We start from the raw sequence: 12,655 nt of genomic DNA, 5'->3' as shown, positions 1-12,655 counted from the left end.
TATCAAGGAACTAAAGTATCGTGATCTAGTGACATTGTCTCAAGACATAAAATATCGAAGCCAAATTAGGATTCAGTTCATGGTTTTGAGACATGGTTCATTTCTCGAGACATAAGGGTTAAGGTCTTGAGACATGGCTTTAATTTTTAAAAATATCATATTTATTTTAATTAATTTGATTAATTTAATTTTACTTTATCAAAATTAATTTTTCTAAAAATCACTGAGAGTTTTCAAATTAATTTTTTAAGAAAATTCTTTAATCAAATTCTCTAATTGAACAATTCACACGACTATCTAATTTAATTCCACATCGAATAAATCAACTCAATTAAATTATTTTCAAAGTCGTAGAATTTTCTTCTAATTCAAATGCAGTCCGATTGAACTTTTGTTGAGCTAACGAAGGGACCAATTGGTCATATACAATTAGGCTCGAGTTAATTGCAATTATGTCCAAAAACACCGTTTCGATAATTCGCAATTTGCTTAATCATGGAGTCAATCCACAAGAAGCACCATGATTGAAAACTCTTTATTGTATACTCTTTACGAAAGCAATTCATCCAACTGCTTTGTCTAATGACCTTGCCATGTGTGTATTACCCTCATATGATATATTTGATTCCTTTGAGTTAAATTTGTTCATTCAATACAATTCTATTTCATTTTATTGTCACCGTTGTATCTTTTTAATGATTAATATAATCACTGTCAACTAATGACTGATAAATTGCTCATTTGAGAACAAGCAACTCATGGTCACGTTCCATAATTATCAATCCACACAATGCCAATGAGAGGATATCATTAACTCTTTAATCGAGCTATGAATTCCATTATTGCTAGTAAACCCATGTCATACACAAGTCATGTATCCAACATACTTGCCATCTGCTCGATCATCTTTAGAGCATAATTCTCCACTTATATCAAAGCACATAAGTTACATACGCTTGGTCAGTGACTAACTCAAGATTTAGGTAAGTCACACCAAGAACTTCATAAGTGAATTGACCGTCTCCGGACGTACTAATGTGCAGAGTGTAAATACTGTATTAAAATATAGAATTATGAGGCGGTATTTGCAAGTATACGGGTCTAGTTGTAATATAGTTTTACAACGGAGTGGGTGAGTACTCCGAGAATCGTACCCAAGGAATGCGAAGGCTAGATCAATTTTAACCTACACACTAAAAGATCTAATTAATACTTTAATCCAGTTATAGTATGGAAACATAAATAAAATATTTTTTGGGGAGTTTTATAGTACTAATAATAAAAATAAAATAACATAAAAGAAAAGCTAAATTTCAAGAGATAGGAAAAGTAGAAGGAATCAAATTTGATGATGGGTGATTAGCTTGCTTTGGCAATTCCAATCAACTATTGTTTCGGGTTTCTCGTCAACCAACTAGTCGCTACCCTAGCAGGATCTTTCAATCTTCCACTAAAATAATGAGTCAGCAATGACTACTTATCTTCCGACCTTACAGTCCAGACTAGCTTAGGGTAAAGGTGTTCACAAATGGGCAATACCAATTTTGGGTTAATTCCCACCTTAATGACTTCCTGGGGTTGTCAGGCCTAAGGTTTGTTTCACGCTCTTCCTTTCTGAAACAACTAATCTGTTGAGTAACCCTACAAAACAATTAATTGAAGGATTAGTTCCTCATGGCTTTTATAAACAATATGGAAGAGATGGAAGAATAAATCATGGTGAATGAACTAAAGAGTAGGTTTAAGAAAAGCCTAATTTATATAAATAATAACACGATCCTCAAAAGTTTGTTGTCTTTAAAAATCAGATCTCTTGAAGGAAAGTAACGAACAAATAACTAAACTCTGAAAAACCTAAGAAAGAAAGAAAACGAAACTAAATCTAATAAGAGAATTTGGGTTAATGGAATGGTGTCCGTAACATGTGCCAAAGGAGCCTATTTATAGCCTTTTGGTGATCGTCATCCTTAACCTTAAGTCACCTGACATTCTTAAGCTTTAAGTTTGATTATGCGGATCAAAATGCCCCTACTTTGTGTTTAATTTCCGTCCTAGAGTCGATGTTGCAACACACCAGGACCTGTGTCACGGCATAGAAGTCAATATGCTCCTCATTGGGATGTCTTCAGGGGTATGTCACGACACCCTTAGTCAGTGTCGTGACAACAAATGCAGTTTCATCCTTTCTCTATTTTGCTCTCCATGTTGCAACATCGGACTTTTCATGTTGTAACATAGCATCCACTATCGGCCTAAAATGTCTTCTAATGGTCTCTTACACACTTACAAAGTATGTTAGCTCTCCCTTAGGCCTCATTTGGCCCTTAAGTTCAATAAAAGACTCATTTTGCAAATTTTATTAGATATAAGTAAAACTAAAGAAACTTAACTAAAATGTAATAAAAATGCTTATATTCAAGCTCCTTAAATGTGAAAACTAATTTAATCTACTACACTGAATTACAGTAGATCATGAATTAATTCACAAACGGATTCAAAATTAATTCAACTAGAGTCTAGTCCAATGTATCATTCTTCTAATGAGTACATCTATGTATCTACCTGTGGAGTCAATTGCTCCGATAGCCAAGACTAGCCATCTCCCTAATTGGAATTGTAGACGACATAATAATCATTCTAAGTATTTGAATCAAATTCTCACTTTGATTCTTTTATAGGATTACGAACTCGTTTAGACTATCTACTGAAGTAAGTTGTCTTTCTCGTAATGTAAACATTCTTACAGTGCCACTTATCATCAGTTTGAACTTAGACAATCAATGAGCTAATATTTATTTGTCACAATTTTGCTATGTATGCAAAAAATGAAAGACAGAAACATAAAAGATATAATAGATTTATATATTTATTCATCGTTCAAATACACAGAAAATAGTTACATGTTTACTAGAATATGGGAACATTTCCCAACAGTATACCAAGGTAGTGGAGGTAGGAAATTAGGTTCTACATCACTATAAATTGATTGTTCAAGCTTTTCTTGTAATGACCCGAAAGTCACGGTTGTCGAAAAATATATTTTTGAGACTCTATTTTCGTAAATCAAATTCGTAAATATTTTTTTGTGTGGTTAATTAGGTTTTGGTTGGGTGAATTTGCATGAATTAAGAGTAATTAGGAATAATGACTAAATTGTATATAAGGTGAAAGTTGAATTATAGATTAAAGAAAAATTTAAGTGACCAAAGAAGCAATTATGCCATTGCTCATAAATGAGGCGGCATAAGATTTAAAACATGTGAAAATTTATTATTATATATATTATAAAGTAAACCTTAAATGTTAAGTAAATATATTATATTATTATATAATAATATATTATATTAATATAATAAAACAAATAAATAAAAAGAAAAAGGAAATAGAAAAAGAAAGAAAGAAACAGAGAAAGCCAAATGAAATAGGGAGAAAAAGAAATAAAAGAAATAAAGAAGGAAAAATTAGGGTTTCAAAGTTCCAAGCTCAATTGGTTAGTCAATTTAGTCCATTTTCTTGTAATGTTTATGTTTTTGGAATCCCAGTATTAAATACTACCCGACTCATGTCAAAATTTTAGAAATTATTGAGTTTTTAAGTGTTGTTTATGTTGAATAATTTTAGTATTAGAGATTAAATTAATAGATTTTTAAGTTAGAAATGAAAAAGGATTAAATTGTAAAATAAATTGTAAATTTTGAGTAATAGGGACTAAATTGTGAAAATTTTAAATTTAGGGATTTATGTGAAATTAGGGAGTTAAATCTAGTCTAAAGTGAAATTTGTATGAAAATATAAGATTGATTGTGAAGAAATAAAATTAGTTTCGGTTTAAGGACTAAATTTAGGTAAATACTGAGTAAAAATTTAAAATATTAAATATGAGATTAAATTGTGTTATATTAATGAATTTTAATTGTTTTAATTCCGTAGCTAACATCGTACCAAAACCCTCAACTAAAAATGGGAAAGATAAAGTCGACGAGGAATAGCTCGAAATTTCTGGTTTGTATTTCTATAATCCAAATCTAATTATTAATTGTTGTATTTTGATTAAATATTTATAGTAAGTAATTGATGTGAGTATTGGTGTTTTGATATTGAATTCAATTTATATGTGTGATTATATGAAAATTGATATTGGATATTGATTGTTTTTGAGTTGTGAAATTAAACCCTATTAACTCGGGCTAAGTCGGATATAGATGGCATACCATAGGATTGGAAGAGTTCAGATATTTTTTCGACTTTGAGTCGATAAGACATTGAGTGTCAATTCACTACTTCGGATTAATTTGATGAGGTATTGGGTGCCAATTTACTTCGATTTAGTCGATGAGACACTATGTGTCAAATTATTACTTCGAATTATCCGATGAGGCACTGGGTGCCAAACTAGTGTGTTTTGGTTGGATCCGTATATCCGTCCGAGTCCGACTCATGTTAAAATGGGTAAATGAATAATAAAGTTTTATAATTGATATTGAAATGGCATGGTATGAAAAATGGAAGTGAAATAGTGAATTGAAAATAGAATGTGAAATATGTTGCAAATATATGGAATAAATGAGTTATATATTCATGAAATGAATATGGAATGGATGATGCAATTGTATAATGAAATGTGAAATAAATTGTGGAAAGCTATTTATATAGCAAGTATGAGAATTGAGATATTTGTGAAACAAATGAAATATTATATTGTTGTTGTAATAATTAAATATTAATATGTGTTTATATTTCAATCGTATATTTGAAATTTCTTATCTTTAAATATTCGGATTATAGAAATACCACTGAGTTTTACTCAACGTACGGTTTTGTTTTCCGTGTTCAGATTAGGTACTTAATTTTGATCACCGATTCAGCATCCAACAACGGTCCCGAATTCAAACGTGGTAATGTTTTTCCTTTTATGTTGGCATGTACCTAGGACATCTAAATATTAATCATTTTGTGGAATGGTTATAAATAAAATTATAAGTTAATATTGTATGGTTATATACATATAAATATGTGTTTATGTTTGAGGTCATAATATGACATATTTAAGTTAATGTTTAAATGAACATGAAATAGGTAAAATAGATCGAAATTGGCATGTTTACAAATTGAATTTGAATGATGTTTTATTTATATGATTTGATGATATAATTGTGGTACCTATGAAGGTACATTGGTTAGACACCTAGGAGATTGTTTTGACATGTTTTAGATGTGTTCAATTGTGTTTTGAACTGGTTAAACAAATGGTTTTTGAGTTGCTTAGTGTCCAAGCTTGCAGGGATTGGTAAACGTTTTGTTTAAGGTGCATTTTGAGTCCACACGGCCAGACACGTGATCCTGTGACTCGGCTGTGTGAGACATACGGCTAGCACACGGGTGTGTGAGGCCATTTCGAAAGGTCATACGGTCTAGCACACGGGCGTGTGGCTTGGCCATGTGACCCAAGTTAGAGAGTTACATGGGTATAGACACGGGCTAGAACATGGCCATGTGTCCCTATTTCAAATACCCACACGGCCTGAGACATGGGTGTGTCTCTTGGCCGTGTGAGTCACACGGCCTACACGGTCGTGTGAACCCTGTAGCTTTGAAAATTTTTAATATTTCTCAAAAAATTCTCTAAGTTTCTGAATTAGTCCTGATTTGTTTCTAACACATATTTTGGGCCTCGAGGGCTCAAATAAGGGCCATTATGTATGAATTTAATTGGTTTTTGACCTAAATATATTATGGTAATAAATGTTTGTAATTTATGTCTGTTTGATCGATAAGCTTCGGTAATACTCCGAAATCCTATTCTGACGACGGATGTGGGTTAGGGGTGTTACATTTCTCTCTTCCTTTTTAATTTTTAGAAAAGTTTGTAGAAGTTCTAAAATCCCTATTCACCCCTATTGGTTTTTCAAGCCTAATAGTAGTGTTACCAGTTGTTGCAACTTGAAGAGTTATGTTCTTCTCACATTTGGATATGTTCTTAAATTCAACAAGGTTTATTTTAAAGTTTTGCAATAACTTTATAATTTCATCAATGTATATACTATTTATACCTTTAGCCTCTTCAATTGCAGTCACTTTGATGAAAAATCTCCCAAGTAGATATTTAAGAACTTTTTTTCACCAAATTTGATTTTGAATATTCATTACCCAATGCAAAGCCCTAATTTGATAGATCACATAACTTCCCATAAAACTCACCAAGAATTTTACTTTGTTGTATTTTAAGTGTCTCAAATTTGGTGGTTAGCATTTGCAATTTCTATTACTTAGTGGTGTTGGCTCATTCATGGGTTGTTTCGAGAATATCCCAAGCTTTTTTAGGTATTATACACTTGAAGATCCTCTTGAATTCTTCATCATCAACTGCACAAAAAATGGCATTCAAGGCCTTGGAATTTGCATTAGCTAGCTTCTCTTCTTTAGTAGTATAAATGAGTTCAGATTTAGGAGTTTTAACTTTAGAAACATTAATTGTAGGACGTTCTCATCTAATGATAACAACACATCAATCGTTTTCATCTATAGACTTTATCAAGGCTTTATCCTTGTCTTTCAGTATGCGTAGTTGGATCCATTCAACATAGGGGTTGTGAAACTAAAGAGCCTTTCATTGTTAACAAAAATCAACACCAGTATCACCACTTACTACGTCAAATGTCAAACTCTAATGCCAATTTGAAGAAAACAATTATTTTTTGTGAGTTGATATGTTGGCATATATATGAGCAATTATAATTGAAGCAACTAACAAGTAAAGAACAATAACGCCAAAAGTTTGGTTATGGAGTTTGGTTTCCACCTACATCTATGGGGCCTTGCTTAGAGAACTAATCCATTATCTTCAAACACGTACAAATGATGATTTAAGTTCTACCACTCACCATGTAGCAACCTAACATTCATACAAAGATCTAGATCACTCTCCACTAAGTTTTCTCCTTGAAAACTCAGTTGTAGAACCAAGTGACTCACTTGTATTTTACTTACAAAAATATACTCATAAGATGGTTCCTAAAAGAATAATATAAAGTGCTAACTCTCTCGTACATATAAACTAAATAAGCGTACAATTTGTATATGAGATTTAGCTTGCTAAGGTACATATCAATTACAATTAAGGTTCAAAAGATTGCCAACTCCAAATATAATAAGTTATGGTTTTAACCTAGCTAGAACTTAAGTTTCAATGCTTTTGTAGCTGGAACCATAATTGCTCCATCACAACCAAAGCCTCATTTAATTTTTATATTAATTTTTAACAAATATATTTGTTACATAGATTTTTTTTCACCCACATTATGAATGTGCCATAATTTAATATTACATAAGGTAAAAAAGGGTGACACATACCCTTAACATATTTAGGCATATTAGATTATCTTGTTCAATTCATTTTGTTAGAATGTAAGGTTTTGCTATTTGATTGAAGAAGTGGAATATTATGTAGAAACATATTTTACCATATTGTTATTAATCATTATAAACATAAAAAGATATTAAATTATGTTGAGGTTAAAAATAATTAAATAATATAAAAATATTATTTTTTTCTCAACTAATAAATAGTTAAATAATGTAAAATTACTTATATTAACATTAATTAAAATTAAATTAATGTAGTCGGCAGTATAATAAACAAATTTTAAGTTTTTTTAATTGATAATAATAGACAAAACTCACTTATAATAAATAAATGAATATAGTTAAAACATTACCAGAAAAAATATTAAAAAAATGAGAGAGTTTGAATCATTAATATTTATTATTTTTCACACGAGTTTTAGTGAAATTGACTCAAGCTCATTAAGAAGGAGGGGAAAAATGTCATAGACATCACAGTAGTCAAAGCAAGATTAGGTAAGTAGCATGCAATATTGAAATTATCCTTGTATCATTGAAATTTGGCACGGTTTAGCGGGGCAGGAGCCGCCCTCCTATTTGATAAATTTTTAGTTTTTAAATTTCTTTTTATTTTAATCATATAATTAATGTTTAAAAATAGGATAAATATACGTATGCTCCTCCCCAAAGCTTTCTTTTAATTTGATTTTTTATAAAATTTTTAATTTTTTAATAATAAATTTAATAACATTTATTTTGTTTAATTTGATAAACTAATACAATGTATATTTAAATATTAATTTGGTAAAAGAATTAATGTTTAAATAATTACAATATTTAATACATATTTAACATTTAACTTATTTTGTTTTTTTTTCTAAATGTAAATTTCTTGATCAAAATTATTTCAAATTTAAAAAATTATAGGTCCGCCCCGTATAATATTATGATCAAAATTATCTGAAATTTAAACAAACCCGACCCCTACTTCCAACATATCTACTTTATATAAATATCTAAACTCCTCTTATCAATATTTCTATTACCAACTCAATGTAATCTATGAACCAAACTTGACTAATCCAAACTATCGCAAAAAAAAAAAAAAATAAAAAATATTTTTCTAAATTCCGTGTAAAATTAAAATTTTCCATTACTAGTTTTAAAATGAACCCTTAAATTAAAGATATCCAAATTATCTTGATTTACCTTACGATATATAAAAATATGAAGAGAAATAAAGTTTTTAAATAAACATATATGTAACTGATTTATAATTTTAGATATTCTAATATATTACTACTATACATTATAAATAAAAATACATACAAAGTTTAATTTTAAATAAGATTTGGTATGAGATAAATATGTAAAATATATATAGTGTCATTAAGCAGAACGAAAAATGGTTATAGATTCTAAAACGTAGAATAAAGTTTATTAATATGTCACTAGAGTCATCTTGATATTATGCTCCAATGGATTAGTATTATAATTTACATTGACCTCAAATTTTCGAGTTTTAATATCATTATTATAAAGGATTAACATTATTTATTCCTTTTGAAAAAGGGATTAATCGTAGATGTTTTCTTTTTCATCTATAAATTTATATATTAATTATTAATGTGTAACTGTAACCTATCAAATAAAGTAGTATGAGTTTGCAAAAGTATATAAACAAAGGGTTTAAAAATATAAAATACACATAAAAAGGGATTACAATAGAAAACTAAATTTTAGTAAGAAAACATATAGAAAATTGAACACATATGTTCAAATTTAAAAGTTGAATAAGAAAAAACACAGATTTTGATAAATAAAAAAGAAAACAAACAATTTTACCTTTTAATACGGATTGATTGCTAGTATGCCAGAGAAAAAAACATACCAAGTGTGTTGACACCATTTTTTTTGATGAAAACGGGGTCGACTTGGATTTTAAAGAAAAGAATGAAAACGGGAGTCGCCACCAATCCTTTTTTGACGAGGTGTGATCGGGTCACCTCAAAAAGTGGTTGTTTTTAATAAATGATTTAATTTTATTTAAACAACGATTTTGGTCTACGAAATTCAGAAAAATGAGTTCGGGAGTCAGTTACGCACGAGGAAGGATTAGCACCCTCGATACGCCCAAAATTGGTACCTAGTTGATTAATTAGTGTCTTAGTGTTGAAAATTGAAAATTTGAGGAGTTTTAAAAATACGATCCTTAAAAGAAACTCTGATAACGTGAATTGAAATATAAGATTCTCTTGTTCCGAAGGAATATCACATCCAGCACGTTAGGACACGATACTCTAAACCATCGAAACCAATATCACCTTATAGTTTAATGAAACCACACTTTGAAGCTTTAAGAGGATATTTGGCTATTTAGTCGAACGAGAAATCGAAACCCAGCACGTTAGGGCACGTTTTCTCGATTTTCCAAACGCGAAATATTGCCTTATTTAGAAAAATTTCCTTTTGATGCTTGGTGTTAATGCTTGACAAAACAATAACGAATACGACAAGGTAAGCAAAGTAAAGTGAGTAACAACAATACAATAGGCAAAAATGAAATGACGAGGCGATTACATAAACAAAGCATACAAATAAATAAATAGAACTAACATTTTAGAAAAAGCACAAGTGTACATGGATAAATAAACAAACACCAAATAACAATGATGACGATAAATACAATTATGTAAAAATGTATATACATGTATAATTTTTAGCCATAAAATAAGAAACGCATATAAATTATAGAATATGAAAACATAGATAAATATATACATATATAAAAAATCGGTAAGTATTATAAAAATAAAAATGTAAATATGTGTTTATATATATTTACAAATTGTGATAATATAAAATATATGTATGTGAATTATAAAATATGTGAAGTATACAAAAAGCATTTTTAAGAATATAAAGAATATATATAAGTATGTATATGATGTAAAATATGCATAAATATATGTAAGTATATAAGAATTATGAAATATGAAAAATATATTTAAGTATGTATAAGTACGTATATATACATATATATGAATTAAGATGTATGTATTTATGCTTATACCTATGTATAAATAAAAATATGAGATATAAAAATATAAAAAGTATATTTATAATAAATGAAAAGTATGTACGTAAATATATTATAAAAATGTATCAACAATTTGAAATTATGAATATTAAAATATTTTAATATAAATAATATATAAGATGATGACATATATATTTAGCGATATTAAGAATCCATATAACATACGTAGAACATATATAGTATATGGATACCTTAGAAATGATAAGAATGATAATAAAACTATTTTCTACACTACATAAATACATACACATATATATATAAACAACAGTATATACAATATAATATTAGAAAAATATATATAATAGTGTAAAATATAACTAATAATATTAAAATATATACAATGATAATATATATAAAAGATATATGTATATATAATTATATAATATAATATTAAAATATAATAATACGACATAAAAAAACATGACACAAATAAAGTATAGTATTAAGGACACATATATAATACATGAAGAATATACATAATACTAAAATATTTAGGTAATATATGCGTATATTAAAAACTAGTAATAATATTACCGAGGTATATACAAATATGTCAAGTATATATACGTATTATAAATATATAAATATATAACAAAACATAAACTAATAAAAATAAAAATAATAATAATAATAATAATGATAACATTGGAATATAAAAGAAACAAACATAAGATTAATAAAATATTAGAATAAAAGTGAAATAAAAATATTAAATATGAATATATATATATATATATGTATACACGTACATAATAAAAATATATACTAATACATAATAATAATACTAATACTAATAATACTAATAATATAAAAATAACAAGGATATTTAATAAAGATATAAAAATAAACGAAAAAAAGGACTAAAATTGAATTAAAAACAAAGTTGTGGGGCAAATGTGAAAGGAAATGAAGAGAAATGGGCTTATTTGAGCGCGCACAAAACATAGGGGGACCGAAACAACAATTATTCCATTCCATTAAAACGCAGCACATTAGCGGGGACTAAATCAAAAAGCGCGAGAAATTATGGGGCCAAATTGGAAAAAAGAAAATGACTTAATTGCAAAACCCTGAAAAAGCGGAAGGACTGCGCGCATAAATATCCCATTCAAATGAGAACACGCGGATCCTCTAGCGGGTCGGGTCGGATGGGTCGGGCATGGCCAAAACGACGTCGTTTTGGGGCTTAAGTGTAGCCTCCAAAACGACGTCGTTTTGGGGGCTATATAAGGCCTAAACTAACCAAAAAATCATTTGGGGAGAGGGAAAGAAAAAAAAAAAAGAGAGAGGGAAGAAAGAAGGGAGAGAGAAGGGAGGGGGAAGGAAAATCCGGCCAAGGGGGCCGGTCACCGGACGGCCACCGGAGGCTCGCCGGCGCCGGCGCCGGCCACCGCACGCGGGGGCCGAAAAAGGTAAAAAAAATATTTTTTTTTTATTTTTTTATTTTTTATTTTTATATTATATTGTTATTTTTATATTTTTTTAGTATATATATATGGGAAAATAGAACAAAAGACAAAACAAGAATAGATTCACAACCACCTTAGGTTTCCGGTTCTGATTTTTGACTTATTGATTTACTGATTTTTGGGTGTTCGAATCTCTGCCTTTTGATGTTAAGATTGTAGTATTTCGGATATCAATTGTTTGCTTTTGGTTAGGAAATTGAAAGAGAGAAGAAGAAAAAAAAGGGGTCCCCCAAAAACAACCGATTCTTCCCTTTGAAATCTCCAAAAAAAAACATCAAAATCCTCCTCCCTTTTACAATGACCATAGGGCTTTTATATAGCCCAAAATCCAAAAAAAAAAAACAAAGAATTTCATTTTTTGGTGTTTTTCTTTGCTGTCCTTTTTTGTCTTCTTTTGCAGGCATAGAGTGGTGGAGGCAAGTGGGTGTGCTGGTGGCAGACAACTGGTAGTGGCGGGCCAAGGTGGGGCGGCGGCTAGGGTTCTTCTCCTCTCTTTTTTTGCTGAAAATTGTTTAGGTTTGGGCTGGGCTTAGGGTTTTAGTCTGTTGGGCTAAATTGGGTTTGGTTAGGGTTGGTTTAATTTTGTGACGGGTTGGGCAAATATTGGGCTATACAAAGTGTATATCAATTTAACCATTCGATCAAGAAGGGCAAATTGATAAGCCTACATCAAAATTAAAAAAAATGAAGATGGCCTAATTTGTGTAATTTTAAAATTGAAAGGGATCTACGAGGTATTTAACCC

The sequence above is a fragment of the Gossypium hirsutum genome, chromosome D02, assembly GCF_007990345.1.
Source record: "Gossypium hirsutum isolate 1008001.06 chromosome D02, Gossypium_hirsutum_v2.1, whole genome shotgun sequence".
Classification (NCBI taxonomy): Eukaryota; Viridiplantae; Streptophyta; class Magnoliopsida; order Malvales; family Malvaceae; genus Gossypium; species Gossypium hirsutum.
Note: the sequence above shows the minus strand (reverse complement) of the source record.